This window comes from Lactuca serriola, chromosome 3 (assembly GCF_051521515.1).
Source record: "Lactuca serriola cultivar US96UC23 chromosome 3, Lser_US96UC23_V15, whole genome shotgun sequence".
Lineage (NCBI taxonomy): Eukaryota > Viridiplantae > Streptophyta > Magnoliopsida > Asterales > Asteraceae > Lactuca > Lactuca serriola.
In genome coordinates, this window is record NC_136410.1 from 123,077,425 (window position 1) to 123,092,199 (window position 14,775).

Here is a 14,775-nt window from a genome sequence, read left to right on the forward strand (position 1 = left end):
GGTATCGTAAAAAAAATGTCATCTATGTTAAAATTTAAAGGATTTAGGGTACGCATTTTCGCGTGCCCTAGGATTAGATGTCATTTTATAATTTTTTTCACCTAAAACGCGCCTCCTCTTTACTAAATTTGAGCGGGAAATGAAATCCTAAAAATTAGAAAAGCCCGCCTTCCTTTTCTCCATCACTTTTGTTTCCCTCTTTGCCCTAAGCCCTAAGCGTGTTTTGTCGATACTGCCCCCTCAAACGTCATTGTGACTCCAGTCGTGTTACCCTTCACTGCAGTTCCAAAACCATAACCACATGAGCCGCTTAATAGGCCACGAACCACATTCTAAACGTTCCGTACCCAAACGCAGTACAAAATTGATCCGGACGCCGGCCGAAACGCTCTCTGTTACAGCGTCCTCATGATCCAATCAATCAGTCAGTTTGTGATGGGAATGTGTTTGTATCGACTTGGGTTGCTATGATTCATGATTGGGTTCAACGAATTGATGATTTATTTGGCGATTGGATCACCGATTTGGTGATTGGATCGCCAATTCGGCGATTGGCCGGAATTTTGTCGACGATTCCAAAAATCACTGATTCATCAAAAAACCGCTTCGACTCTTGTTTTGATTCCTTGATACTAGGTACGATTAGCATATTATTTCAAAACCCTCTCCCCTTATACTTCATCTTCTTCAATTACATGACTCTCGTTTTTAAATGTTAACAATTTACCACCGAGCAGTGACTTTCAGTCTCCAATTTATATTTTGCTTCTCTTCTACTGCTATTCTTCATATTGAGTTCACGTGGTTCATTAGTTAATATGAACTTAACTCAAATCCTTGAATTTTGTACATGAATGTGGTTGAATATAGTTACATTGTCCTCACATAGAATATTGTTAATCCCACCTACAGGCTACACAACGGTCAGGGCATCCTATTAAATCCATATGCAGTAGGCTCAAGGCAAAGGAGGGTAGGATCAGAGGCAATCTGATGGGGAAGCGTGTTGACTTTCAGTACGTACAATCATCACTCCAGGTCCAACCATTAACATTGATCAACTGGGAGTACCATGAAGTATTGCTTCGAATCTTACTTATCCTGAGACTGTTACTCCTTAATCCTTATAACATTGAAAGGTCTTCTTCTTCTTCTTCTTCGCTTTATTATATTTTTCTCTACTTCTTCTTGTTTGAGTTTTAGCTAAACTTGTTTTTTCTTCCATTTTCCATTAGGCTTAAGGAGCTTGTTGAGTATGGTCCTCATCCTCCTCCTGGTAAACCTGGAGCCAAGCATATTATCAGGGACGATGGTCAAAGGCTTGATCTTCGTTACTTGAAGAAAAGCAGTGATCATCATCTGGAGTTTGGATACAAGGCATGTTGTACCTTCTGTATATCCTTGATTATGTTGTCATTCTTGATAAATGATAACCTTGTTATCCTACACAGGTGGAGAGGCACTTGAATGATGGAGATTTTGTGCTTTTCAATCGACAACCGAGTCAGCATAAGATGTCTATAATGGGGCATAGGATTAAGATCATGCCATACTCCAACTTCTGGTTAAATCTATCTGTCACTTCACCATACTTCACTTGACTGATGGAGATTTTGAGTTGTTAAAGGTATGCCATTGTAGCTTATGTTCTAAATTATATAAATGACAAATATACCCTTCTATTTGTAATATACACACTTCACTTGAAACAACACAAATTCATAGGAAAATGAACATATGGAACTTCTGCAATGTTGCCCAAGCTTGAGAAGGAAAAGATAAATAGGGCCGATGTGGTTTTGGAAGCAGAAAATGTTGCTTCAGAGACTATACTGTTCCATCTAATCCTTATCAAGTGGCTAATGGAGTACCTATTGTGGGTAGTTCAGTAAAACTTGATGTTTTCAGAAGGAGATATGCTTGATAAATTATATATGATTTTGCATTTTTTCAGAAGGAGATATGCCTAATGGGAGCTGGAAGTGTGGTAAATGTAACAACATAAACTACCATTCAGAACGAAATGTAACAGAAATAAATGTGGTGCTGAAAATGAGAAAATCTACATCCAAATGGAACTGTGTGATTAGATTCTTTCCATGATCAACAACTCCAACAGATTATGTGCAGAGAGTGAAGTGTTGGAAGCAATGCACCAGGTTAATTTTTTTTAATCTTCATAATATTCATATCATATTACATTATAAATGCGTATACATAATAGACATGTTTGTATATATTGGGTTGAATACTCGTATTTTTATTCCTAAACAGTGGAACCGAATTCCTTGGTTGACCCACCCACGACATGGCATCAACCTCACCATACTTCCTTTTTTTATGTTTTGACTATGAAAATTTTTAAGGCGATTGCTGGAGAAGTTGGGGTTCCATTTTTCTACTGGGTAGGTTTCGAAGTTGAAGAAATGTAAGTAAAATTATCACACTTTTATAAACATAATGCTCGATTGCTTGTGTTGTGGGAAAAACTTTATCAATTTTATGCTTTTAAATTGTTTACATGATGACATAGAACAGATTTATTTATGTTTTAGACTAAATGTATTGTTGGTTGTTTCAGGCTCCATGTATCATCTTTATTGATGAGATAGATGATGTTGGATCCACTAGAAAGTAGTGGGAAGGTCATACAAAGCAAACACTTCGTCAACTGCTTGTGGAAATGGACGGGTTTGAACAAAATGAGGTACCCACAGAAAAGTCAAGTCCTTTTTTGTTTTTTTTTCTTGTTATACTTATCACCCCTCTTCTTCTTCATAGCTATGAACTTAATTTTTATAACAAGGCATAATTTGAATGGTTGCGACAAACTTGCCTGATATTCTTGATCCGGCTTTAACAAGACCTTCAGTGAGTTATGATGATGTCCCTTAATAGCAATGTAGTATTACGTTATATAGTTAGCGATGATTATTTGTATTTGACATTTTAGTGCAATGAATTATCTTTCTTATTTATTGTATTTTATGTTGTATTTTGTATGACATTAACTTTCGTGCAATGGATTGTATTTTTTGTATATGGTATTTTATTTTCTATTATGAGACATGAAATGCAAATTTAATTTGAAAATTAGTAAATCTATAAATAATTTTTTTTAAAATAAAAATAAAAATTACGATACGAAAAAATGTGTGTCATCTTCATTTATGACATGACCTTTCTTGACAGCGGCTTTAATGATACGCATTGCGTGTCATAAATGCGTGTCGTAAATGCGCGTCGTCTCTTGTTATGACAGGGCTTTCTTTGACGCGCATTTGCGCGTCGTCTGAGCATTTTACGACGCGCAATGAGCGTCGTAAAAGGCCTTTTTTCTAGTAGTGAGCAACTCCAAGAACCCTTCTGATCTTCAAAAGTCGCAGCTAGCCTCCAGCAAAAGTTAGGTTTCGAATGAGAAGTGTTTCTATATATAAATTCTGAAAACAGGGCCAACTCGACGAGTTTTCACCAAAAACTCGTCGAGTTTTTTCGATAATCCGCGTATACAGCGTGTACGGCAAGACATCCTTAAATCGAGAATATTTTAACCAACTCGTCATGTTTTTGGTAAAAACTCGTCGAGTTTACATGGAATCAATATTTTATCAAAACACAAAAATCGTCCGAAATTGTGTCTAGTTTTCAGAACATTTTGAATCTCATCAATCGGAGTTACGGTTCATGGGATATAGCCGAAACACTAACAAGGGGTCAAGCTGTCCAGCAACATCCTTCTTTCTTCAAAATCCAAGATCCAAGCTTCCAAGCACTCAATCCTCTTCCTTATTCACCCGAGCATGTCTTTTATTGCTGAAATTGAAATATTAAGCTAATTAAGTACATTTTGTTCATTAAATGAGATAAAATCAACATAAAGTATTAAGATAATGCATAGATTTTATAACTAGATATGCCCATATCAAATAACACCTCGTCTACCTCTAGCATCGTATCTCCATTGAATAAAAACACAAACTTTTTTTAAACTAAATAATTTTTTTCATTAAACTAGACATAAATTACATTACTAAGTGGATAATAAAAAAATAAAAAATCGCACTAATAAACTAAAAACCAAAAAAATGTTATCTTAAAATTAAGAATCACATTAAAACAAAAAATGGAAACCTACACTTCCTCATCTCTATGGTCAAGTTGCCTCATGTAAATGATTTCCATAAAATCTTGGCGAAGATTGTTGTGCATTTCTGAGTTTTTAATTTTAAATTTTTTGTGTAGTATTTCGGGATACCAACTTGTATTTGCTTGAGTGGATGGAGGACATCATTCGAGTTCTACATACAGATAGCCGGACCCTTGTTGTCGAGTACCATATTGTGCATAAATGACACAAGCAATCAATACCTTATTTATTTTTCGTCTATCATGTTCTCGTATTGGGTGTTTTATTATGTGTTATTTCTTCATGAGTACACCAAAAAGCCCATTCGACATCCTTCGTTACAAATTTTTGTACTAACTTGAACAACTTCCTATTTTCATCTTGTGCATATGTATTATTTAAAAAATGTAACATACTCTTGAAATATCCTATCTCCAAGGTAACACCCAAACTTTTTCTCATTTCCATTCATACCATATGGAAAATCAGGTGTCTTACCCTGCAGAATGCCATTGAATATCGACGACACACCTTTCATGTTCAAGTCATTGTTTGACCATGCTATGCCAAATAAAGCATGTCAAAACTATAGATAGTTTGACACTACTTTTTATAGCATTATAGTTGATACTTCATGATCACTCCTTGTGAATTGACCTCGCTATGCATTCGAGCAACTTTTTTATTCCAAATGTGTACAATCAATGTGTAACGATCGGCTTTCAAGGTATTAATTAATTAATTTTTCTTAAGTTATTGTTGGACTATGTTTGAAATTGGCATCTTGGATTGGACCTTTAGACTTTTGGGTTGAGTTATAGGCTGCCTATAAGTCGTACGCTGGGCGTAGTGTCATTAGATGCGCGGGTTATGGGAGGCGTACGCGCAGCGTGTCACACCCCAAGACCGGAACGGCAGAAACGTTCTGGGGTGGATGACGTCATGTCAAGTATCACAACATATGCAGTATAGTAATCAAAGTACAACAACCATTGCATTAATAGTAATAGTTTTACATGGTATACATTACAAAGAAACATCAAAGTAATACAAGTGGTAATATACGTGCAGCTTGGCACTAAACCGTGTTCGCCAAAAGCTCCTGAAATGTAGCTGTCTATTGCTGACCTGATAATACAAGTTATTTGAAAGCGAGTATCAGCATTTTTATAAATGCTGGTGAGTTCATAAGTATTTAGTGTCATTTTATTCAAATAACTTTATACAAGTAGTAGTTTAGAATCAACAGTGTATTAGAGTCCTTTCCAGAAAATCCTATATTTTCTTAAATAAAAGCAGTCTTCTACCAAGACTCGACAGTGTGATGTTTTAAAGAGAATTTCCCTAACATATTATCCTTACCAAAATACGGTATTTGACTTTAAAGAAAGTACAAGGATATCACAAGTAAAAACATTCGGGAAAATAACATAAGCCTCAGCAAGAAATACTGCTGACTAAGGCAAAAGAAATCATAGACTCCAGGAGAGTATCGAATGAACGACATGCCTGACTCAGTCTAACAAAAGGGCGGACATAGACCCTAGACGGTATCAAATGAAAGATACATCTAGCAAGGTCTAAAAACAGTGAAAACAGACCCCAGATAGTATCAAATGAATGATACGTCTAGCAAGGTCTAAAAACAGTGAATACAGTGTTAAATTCCCGTTACCTTAAAGCCATAAATTATAAGGTAACCCTGAGATGCTCGTAACCATACTGATAGACACTAGAGAACTTGACGCCCTGCAAGCGTCGGAAAGAATGCGACATTTGTCACCCCTTGGCTTGGTAGGCCGTGGACTGTAGCTAGCAGTCATGGTGTGGGGGTGTCAATCCCGTATAGATCTATTTATACAATTCCCGCTCTCCCTACAGGAGACTCTGGTTACCAACTAGACAACGGAGAAGGCCGTGTCCTGAAGATGCATCTCGTATAGTGACATCTGATGTAAAATACTAGACTAATGATAGAGACTCACAACTGAACTGACCGATGTAAACCTATATGTCTATGCTTGTATACATAATATATAAATAATGATCAAACGACCTTCGGACGGATATCCGATCCCACCAGACCACATCTCAACGAAGAAAAGGAAATAGGGCGAACTAGCCTTCCTAAGTCCTTTAAAAATTATTTATATAACTTATACAAGCACAGGCATACATTTAACTAAGTAGACGGATTTAACGAAGTTGAAGTGTTTAACGAAGTAGAAGTTTTTCACAAAGTAGAAGTGTTCACAAGTAGGAGCGTATCGTGAAGTAGAAGCGTATCATGAAGTAGGAGCGTATCGTGAAGTAGGAGCGTATCGTGAAGTAGAAGCGTATCGTGAAGTAGGAGCGTATCGTGAAGTAGGACTGTATCGTGAAGTAGAAGCGTATCACGAAGTAAAAGTGTTAACAAAGTAGTAGCATTTAACTAAGTAGGAGCATTAACTAAGTATAAGTATAACAAGGCAGTAGAATCTAACAAAGTAGGAGTATAAAACATGGAAGAAAACTTCAGTGAAAACTTTGGAAAACCTTTATACTTAAGAAAATCACGACTTGGTATTCTTTTATAAAATAAGTTTGAAAACCTTTAGAGATTCTTTGGAAACCTTTCATAAACAAGTTTTGAATGAAACTTTGATAAAACATTTTAGGTAAAGGAATCCTTTGTTTAACATACTATCGTAACAGGATCTGAAGTAAAACATACAGCGTGAGAAACAATTTGAGAAAAGCTTTGTATAAGTAAAGATGTTTTGGAAGACCATTTGCAGTATCATACTTGGTAAAAACAGTTGATAGTGTAATAAATCCTTGTGCATGCAGATTATCAATCACATGTGATTGATATGATAACTGGCATGTTTTAACTTGTATTCCCCCCATAAAAGCATGTAAAAACATTTAAAAGGTTAATTCAGGGTTATGAACTCACCTACTGTAAGTGGATCGAACGAAGGTGCCGGTTGGGTGCTCGGTGTCAAGTAAATACTTGAACACACTTAGTGACCTATTAACATACGATGACATATGTTTACATACAATTAGTAAATATAATACTAATTAAACACGTATACGCATCCTAAAGTTCGGAAAACACTTTGATCAAGTGCTAGGGTGTTCCGGGTAACATCTATGGGTATGTATGGCCTAGATAGGGAGTTTACTCTTCAAGTGTAAACTCTTTATAGATTTCACGGCCCTAAGACCAACTCCCCATGAGTTTATGGCTGTAAACTCATGGTGGGGGTGTTCTAGGATGCTAAATGGTCTTATCTCACTCATAGAATTTGGCTAGGTCCAAATATAAGGCATATGAATGGGTTTAAGGCAACAAATGGGCCATTTAAGGAGTTCACGGCCCTAAACAAGGAGTTTACGGCCGTAAACTCTCACTTGGTCATTTCCTTCATAGATCTAAGCCTTAAATGATAGAGTATAAAGTTCTAAGCATTATTCCAAGTCAACTGGGGGTGTTAGGGCATCATTTGGCCACCTTTTGGGAGTTTACGGCCCATGAACCAATCCTAGGGGATTTATGGCTGTAAACTCCTATTTCCTTGGTTTAATTGAATTGTAAAGCCTTTACTTCAATGGGGGTTGCTTCTAAATATTTTCCAAGGCCATAGGAGGTGTTTGAGGGAATTTCTAACACTTAAACTTGAGTTTACTCCCCATGAAGAGGAGTTTACGGCCCAAGCATGTTCTTGGGCAGTAAACTCAAGTTTACTCCCCAAAAGTTAAGTTCAAGGTGTTCTAAGTCCGATCGCATTAGTCATTTAACCATATGTAAACCTTAGGGGTAGTTTTGAGGGGTTTTGGGGCCTAAAAACCTCATTTAAGGGTGTTCACGGTCCAAGAGTGTTCTTGGGCCGTAAACACATAATCTTACCCCTATTTGATGTCTTAAACTCGAATTTGCATGCTAAATAAGCTATAGAACAAGATAGGGTAGATTACTTACTCGTTTGGGACTCGAAACGGATGTTTTTGGCTCGAAAATAAGTTGTAGAGAGAGAGAGAGGAGAGAGAGTGAAAAAGTCTCAAATGGACTCCACTCACCCTTATATAGGGGTTTGAGTTGGGGCTCAGTGGAAATCTACCTGATACTGCCGTTAAACGGGGCTTTTTGGTCGCACCCGATTAAACGGTCGTATTTTGACTTGGTTGAAACTAAAAATTTTCAAGGGAATATTGTAGTGTTTCTAATTTATTTCAACCCTTACCAAGTCATTATAAAAGTCCCACATTAATTAACCTCTTCCAAAAGGTTAACGAACAGTTTAATAAAACGAGGCTTATTAACGGAAGGAGGGGTTAAATATGACGGAATAAATTTCGGGTTGTCACACAGCGTACCATACGGTACGCCCAGCGTACTCTATCAGGCGCTAAACCCTAATTTCAGGGTTTAAGAGTTATATAAACCCCATTATAGCCTCCATCCCTGGTTTCTTATCAGCCTCCTCACCCACAAGAAAACCTAAATTGTTCTTACCCTCTCCTTTGTGTGAAGTTGCTTTTGTGAGTGTTTTTAGTGAAAGAAAGTGGTAGAGAAGGAAAGGAAAGGTTGGAGAAGGAGCTTGAGATTAAAGATCTGGACTAAACTCACTCTTTGTCATCAATGGAAGGTATAAAGCACTGAACTTTCTTCCTCATGTTCTAGATCTAGTATTGTGGAAGTTTTGGACCTCTTAAGGTCCAAAGGTTGGACCTTGACCTGGTGAATCCGTTTTGGAGCTTAGGTTGCCATCCTTGAGGCTCAGAACATCTTCTTAGCGATAAAGTTTCAATCTTTGGAGCTTTCATGGAGCCATGCATGAGATCAAGCCATTTCCTTGGAGATAGAGTATTGTTTTTAGAGTTTTGAGCTAGTGTGAGTCATGTAAGCCATCAAGTAAGCAACTTTATGGTTTAAGGCATGGAATAAGACTTGGATCTAAGTTTTTAGCTTCTGACTCGGAATATTAAGCACTTAATAGAAAAAGGACTTATCAGAGTATTACGATAAGCGTACGTGTATGTACGCCCAGCGTACTCGCTATCAAGCAGTTACGCTAAGCGTACTTTGGAGTACGCCCTGCGTTACACAGTCAGTTGGACTTTGAGTATTTGGGCCTCGGTGTGGGCTGTATTTTGGACTTTGGTCCTTAGTGGGCCAAAAGGAGTCAGATTATGGGCCAAGGGCAGTTTTGGGCTTAAGTAGGCCTAATGTAGAATAATTGGGCCATTAGTGGGCCTTTTATGGGCCAGTGGTGAACTTAGAAGGAATTAAAGGGTTTGGGCCATGATTAAGACCCAGGCCATAGCAGGGGTAAAATAGTCATTCTACCCATAGAAAGATCCTCATTTTGATTAAGTTTTTGATTTGTCATGATAGTCGGAGAGCAGACGGGACAGCAGTCAGGGATCTTTCACGAGGGTTTTCAGCAGTCAGTTCTCCGAGGTGAGTCCTCTTCTAGTAGAAATAGGTCTACGGCCACAATGTCAGCCCGTTTAGATAGCGATAGCCTGGATGCTTGATGTCTTTGTGATTCAAGCATGTGTTGTTATATGTAGTGTGTCAGGAAATCCAATACAATATGAGATTATGCTAAATGCTTATGATATGTTATATCCAGTTCATTCCGGACTTCGGACCGACGCCGGGCGGGGCCCAAGTTATTCCGGACTTCGGTCTGATGCCGGGTGGGCCCCGATGCAGTGGGCGGGGCCCAGTAATTGTTGTATGTGTTTATTATGTTGATATATGGTATGTGGTAGTTTGGGGGAGCTCACTAAGCTTTGTGCTTACAGTTTCAGTTTGGGTTTCAGGTACTTCCACTAGCAAGGGGAAGAGCTCGGGTTGATGGCATGGCACACACCACAGTTGCAGTTTATTCCTGGGAGTTTCATTCAGATATTTTGATATGAGATTAACTTTAGTTTTGAATTGATACATTTAATATGACATTTTGAGACATACGATTCGTGGTTTATTTATATAATAGATGATGATGTGGTTTTTAGTAATATTAAAACAAAAAATTTTGGGTCGTATTTTGGGTCGTTACACAATGCTACCAAGAATTCCTAGGAAACTGTGTGCAATTTAATGAGCAGTGTAAAAATGTTCAACATAACTTCCCATTGGTTTCTACAAATATATTTCAGTGTACAGATCTATAGCATACTCATAAAAGGTGTATACACATTCTCATACGGTCTTTTCAGACATCTTTAAATACTTATCTTGTGCATCATCGGCGTATCCATATGCCAAAATCCTAACGAACATTGTACAGTTTTATATAGGAATAACACCTCACCTACCTCTAACATCATATCTCCATTGAAAGTATTCATAATTAGCCTCCAAATCATTCATCATACACATGAATAAATGTTTAATGAAATGGAAACAACGTTTAAATTGGGCGTTTTTATATAGGGAACCATCAACAAAGTAATCACATACTAGAAGTGTATGTGCAAATTCATGATTCCTTTTGATTTAATAATTTCTAGCCCTTTTCATGGCGTCTTAACTTTCGCATTATTGAATGGTCAATGCAACGGTCGCTTCCAGCAACGAGTAGATAATCATATCATCGTTATTGGATGAAAATAAAGATAAAGATGAAGAACAAGATGATGACAAATTGTTCAACATTTTTGGATATGTGGTGAATAGCATGAGTGTTTGTGGCGTATGATTTAAGTAGTATAAATGGCGTTTATAGAGTTGGATAGTTTTTTTATTCCCAAACATTCATAAGATCGTTACATTTTTCTCTCTTACTTTAAAGCCACGTAGAAGCCTTGATACCACAACACAAAAACGATGCATGTGGTGGTGCTCAAACTTGACTCTTGTGGGACTTGGCTATGCCAAGTTATCTTAGGCATGGGAAGATTACCTATTGAGTATGGAAATATTGAAACTAATGTTGGCATTTGTAAAGGTTATTTATAAAACTCATCTTCATATCTCTTCAACTTTGGATATTTGAATCACAAATCACATCAAATATATGATTATTTTTGTAAAAAAAAAAATCTTATTAATATACTATTAATATGGCTAAAATATATAAATGCAGCAAATTAAAATAAATAGTTATTAGTAAGTGATATATATATATATATATATATATATATATATATATATATATATATATATATGTGTGTGTGTGTGTGTGTGTGTGTGTGTGTGAATGTTATAAAAGTCCCGATATTTTTTTATGATACTAGCCATATTTTTTTAAATAAAATTCAATGAATTGACAATTTAAAGTCTCTTGCTTAATCCCATATTAATCATCGTCTAGCAAATTAATGTTTTAGCTTCGATCTACCGACTAACTAACGTCAAACGTTTTTTAGAACCTTAATATATATATATATATATATATATATATATATATATATATATATATATATATATATATATATATATATATGTGTGTGTGTGTGTGTGTGTGTGTGTGTGTGTGTGTGTGTGTGTAAATGTTGTAAAAATCCCAATTAGGTCCCAGTTTTTTTTGTGATGTTAGTCATACTTTTTTTAATTCATCGAATTGACAATTTAAAGTCTCCCATTTAATCCCCTATTAATCGTCGTCTAACCAATTACTGTTTTAGCTATGATCTACCAACTAACTATCGTTAAATGTTTTCTAGAACCTTAATATATATATATATATATATATATATATATATATATATATATATATATATATATATATATATATATATATAAGAAAAAAACCAACACACTCCGCCAGCATCATGCATGGGAGAAGATACAAGGGAAGCTAGCCGTCAGAGATTCTTGCTAATCAACAAGTGATGCATTCCTTTCCCCTTTTTTCCCTATCTTAAATTGTTCATGCAGTTCTTCGACAGGACCATCCCGACCGAGGGCTAATCATAGATCTACTATGGTATTTTCTTCTTGTCTTGGTTCAAATCCTTTTCAGGAAGCATTATATTGAGTAACTCCAAGAGTAGAATCAGCAGCTCACCTCACGTTTTAGGAAGAAAATGAGGAATCACACGTAGACGGACCTGAGCATTCTCCTGCTCTACGGAGCTAGAGTTGGGGCTGCTTGACGCTCTTCTCCTTGAGAGAGAGAGAGAGAGAGAGAGAGAGAGAGATATGAGAGAGAACCAAGTTCTTTTGAGAACATATGTTTTCTCAAAATTGTGCATGTAAGCCATATCTAGGCTCAAAAACAGATTTGACGATTTTTTTATGTTTGCTAATGAGCACAATCTACAGTCCGTACAACTGTTGATTGTGCGTTCATGCAAATTTCAAAAATAAAAAAAAATTATCAATTCTTTTTTTTGAGCGTAGATATGGCTTAGCCACACCATTTGGGAAAAAATTGTAATTTTGGTGTTCAAAAATATTAAGTTGATTATTAGTTCGCAAGTTCACATGTTTATTTTAGTTATATATATATATATATATATATATATATATATATATATATATATATATATATATATATATATATATATATATATATATATATATATATATAGTCCCTATGGTTTGGGGTAATTTGCACATTTGGTACCTAACTTATTTTTTTAGCTCGGAAGGTTCATACTGTTTGCTTTTGTTACACACTTGGTCCCTACAGTTTGTTTTTGTTAAGCGTTTACTCCTATCTTACTTAAAAAGACTATTATTTAAATAAAAAAAATGATGAGGTAGGTAAGGTATGATGAAAGGGTGAGGTTGGGGTGTGTTATTTAAATAAATTAAAAAATCATTGGCAAAATAATCTTTTTAGGTAAGACACAGAACAAAAGCGTTACAAAAAAAAAAACAGCAGGGACCTTCCGAGTTAAAAGTTAAGTTAGTGATCAAACGTGCAAATTAGCTAAACCATAGGGACCTTTCGTGTAATTTAATATATATATATATATATATTAAAAAACTATTAAATGGCTAATATTAATAGGTTGAAAAATGAACAATTTTTAAGTTTCAATTTAAGATCATACAAATATATATCATATCTTAAAACTATATATTCGTTATCATTTGGATGAACTTTTTTATAAATTCGGATAAACATTTATCAAAAACCTTCTCATGTAAGAGAAATACAGTGGGTATCATAGACAACGCGATGAAAAGAAACATATACAATTAAGCAAATAAAAATAACTAATTCTAAAAATCAAGAATTGCATTGGAAGAAGAGAAGTTCCTTAATTACTCCCTTGTCTCAAGGAGATTGTTATTCCCGTTGTTCTTCTTCGAATCTTCAAAAGCTGCATGCTCTTGTCTCTCTAACAACAATAAATAAATCAACTTCAACATAATCAACGAACAGATCATCTCATATATAATGTGATGACAATCCCCATGTTCATTTAAGTCTCTCAGAGATATCCTATCCCACAAGATTTTAAACAACTCCTTAATCTCTAGAAAACTTCTGTCAATGTCTACTATAATCATAATCCTATTGTACTTACATGTTTTGTTAGTACTGTAGTACAGTATCCACGGGTATATCCTCTCTCTCTCTCTCTCTCTCTCTCTCTCTCTCTCTCTCTCTCTCTCTCTCTCTCTCTCTCTCTCTCTCTCTCTCTCTCTCTCTCTCTATATATATATATATATATATATATATATATATATATATATATATATATATATATATATACACACACACGGTGGGGTTCAATACAGAACCATAATTAACCAAGGAATCAATGAACAAATTTTTTTTCAACTTTTATAACTTATTTTTTGTCAAAAAAAAAAAAAACTAAAAATACAGAAATTCATAACTTTTTATCCTTTTTCCAATGATATAAAATTCGATTTTTTACATTAAATTCACAATATGAATCTTTGAAAATTCACAACGTGAATCCAAATTCATACTGTGAATCCGAAAAATATTTTTCACATTCACAATATTAATATATGAATTTAGATATTTTTAGATTTTTTTTCGATAAAGAATAAATTTTAGAAATTGAAAAAAATAATTTGATTTTTGAAGAACCAACAATTATGGTTTTCTATTAAAAATTTTCATATATATATAGAAAAGTCTCATTATTTTGGGAAAATTCTTGATAAAGTCTTAAAAGTTTCTTTTAACAGAAAAACCTCATTATTTTTAAGAAAATCACATAATCGGTTATTTTCTGTTCAAATATAAAAAATGATTTTTTTTAATTTAGAAAAAAAAAATACTAATTAATCGAGACTTTTCCTATTCAAATTTTTTTAGGACTTTATTAAAAAGAATTCAAAATAAAGAAACTTTTTTACATAAAAACCTATGTGATTATGGTCCTATTCGAAAGGCTCGACTCACATCTTGGTTTAAAACTTTTTTGGGTAATATTTGGAGCCGATATTTTGTTCATTCTATATGAATTTTTTTTATTTGTATCGATTCCATGTATATTGCAATATAGTATTCTATTGTAAGTTACAAATTAAGAATACATATCTTATATAACTCAAAAGTAAAAAAATTTAAAGTGATAATGTCACTGTAGCACATGAAACTTTCTTCAATTGGCTAATTTGGTTCTTAAAGTTTTTTTTTTGGTACATTAGGCTAGTAAACTCGTAAGTGACCTTTTAATTATACCATTTTATCAAGTTTTAGAAGGTTTCCCGG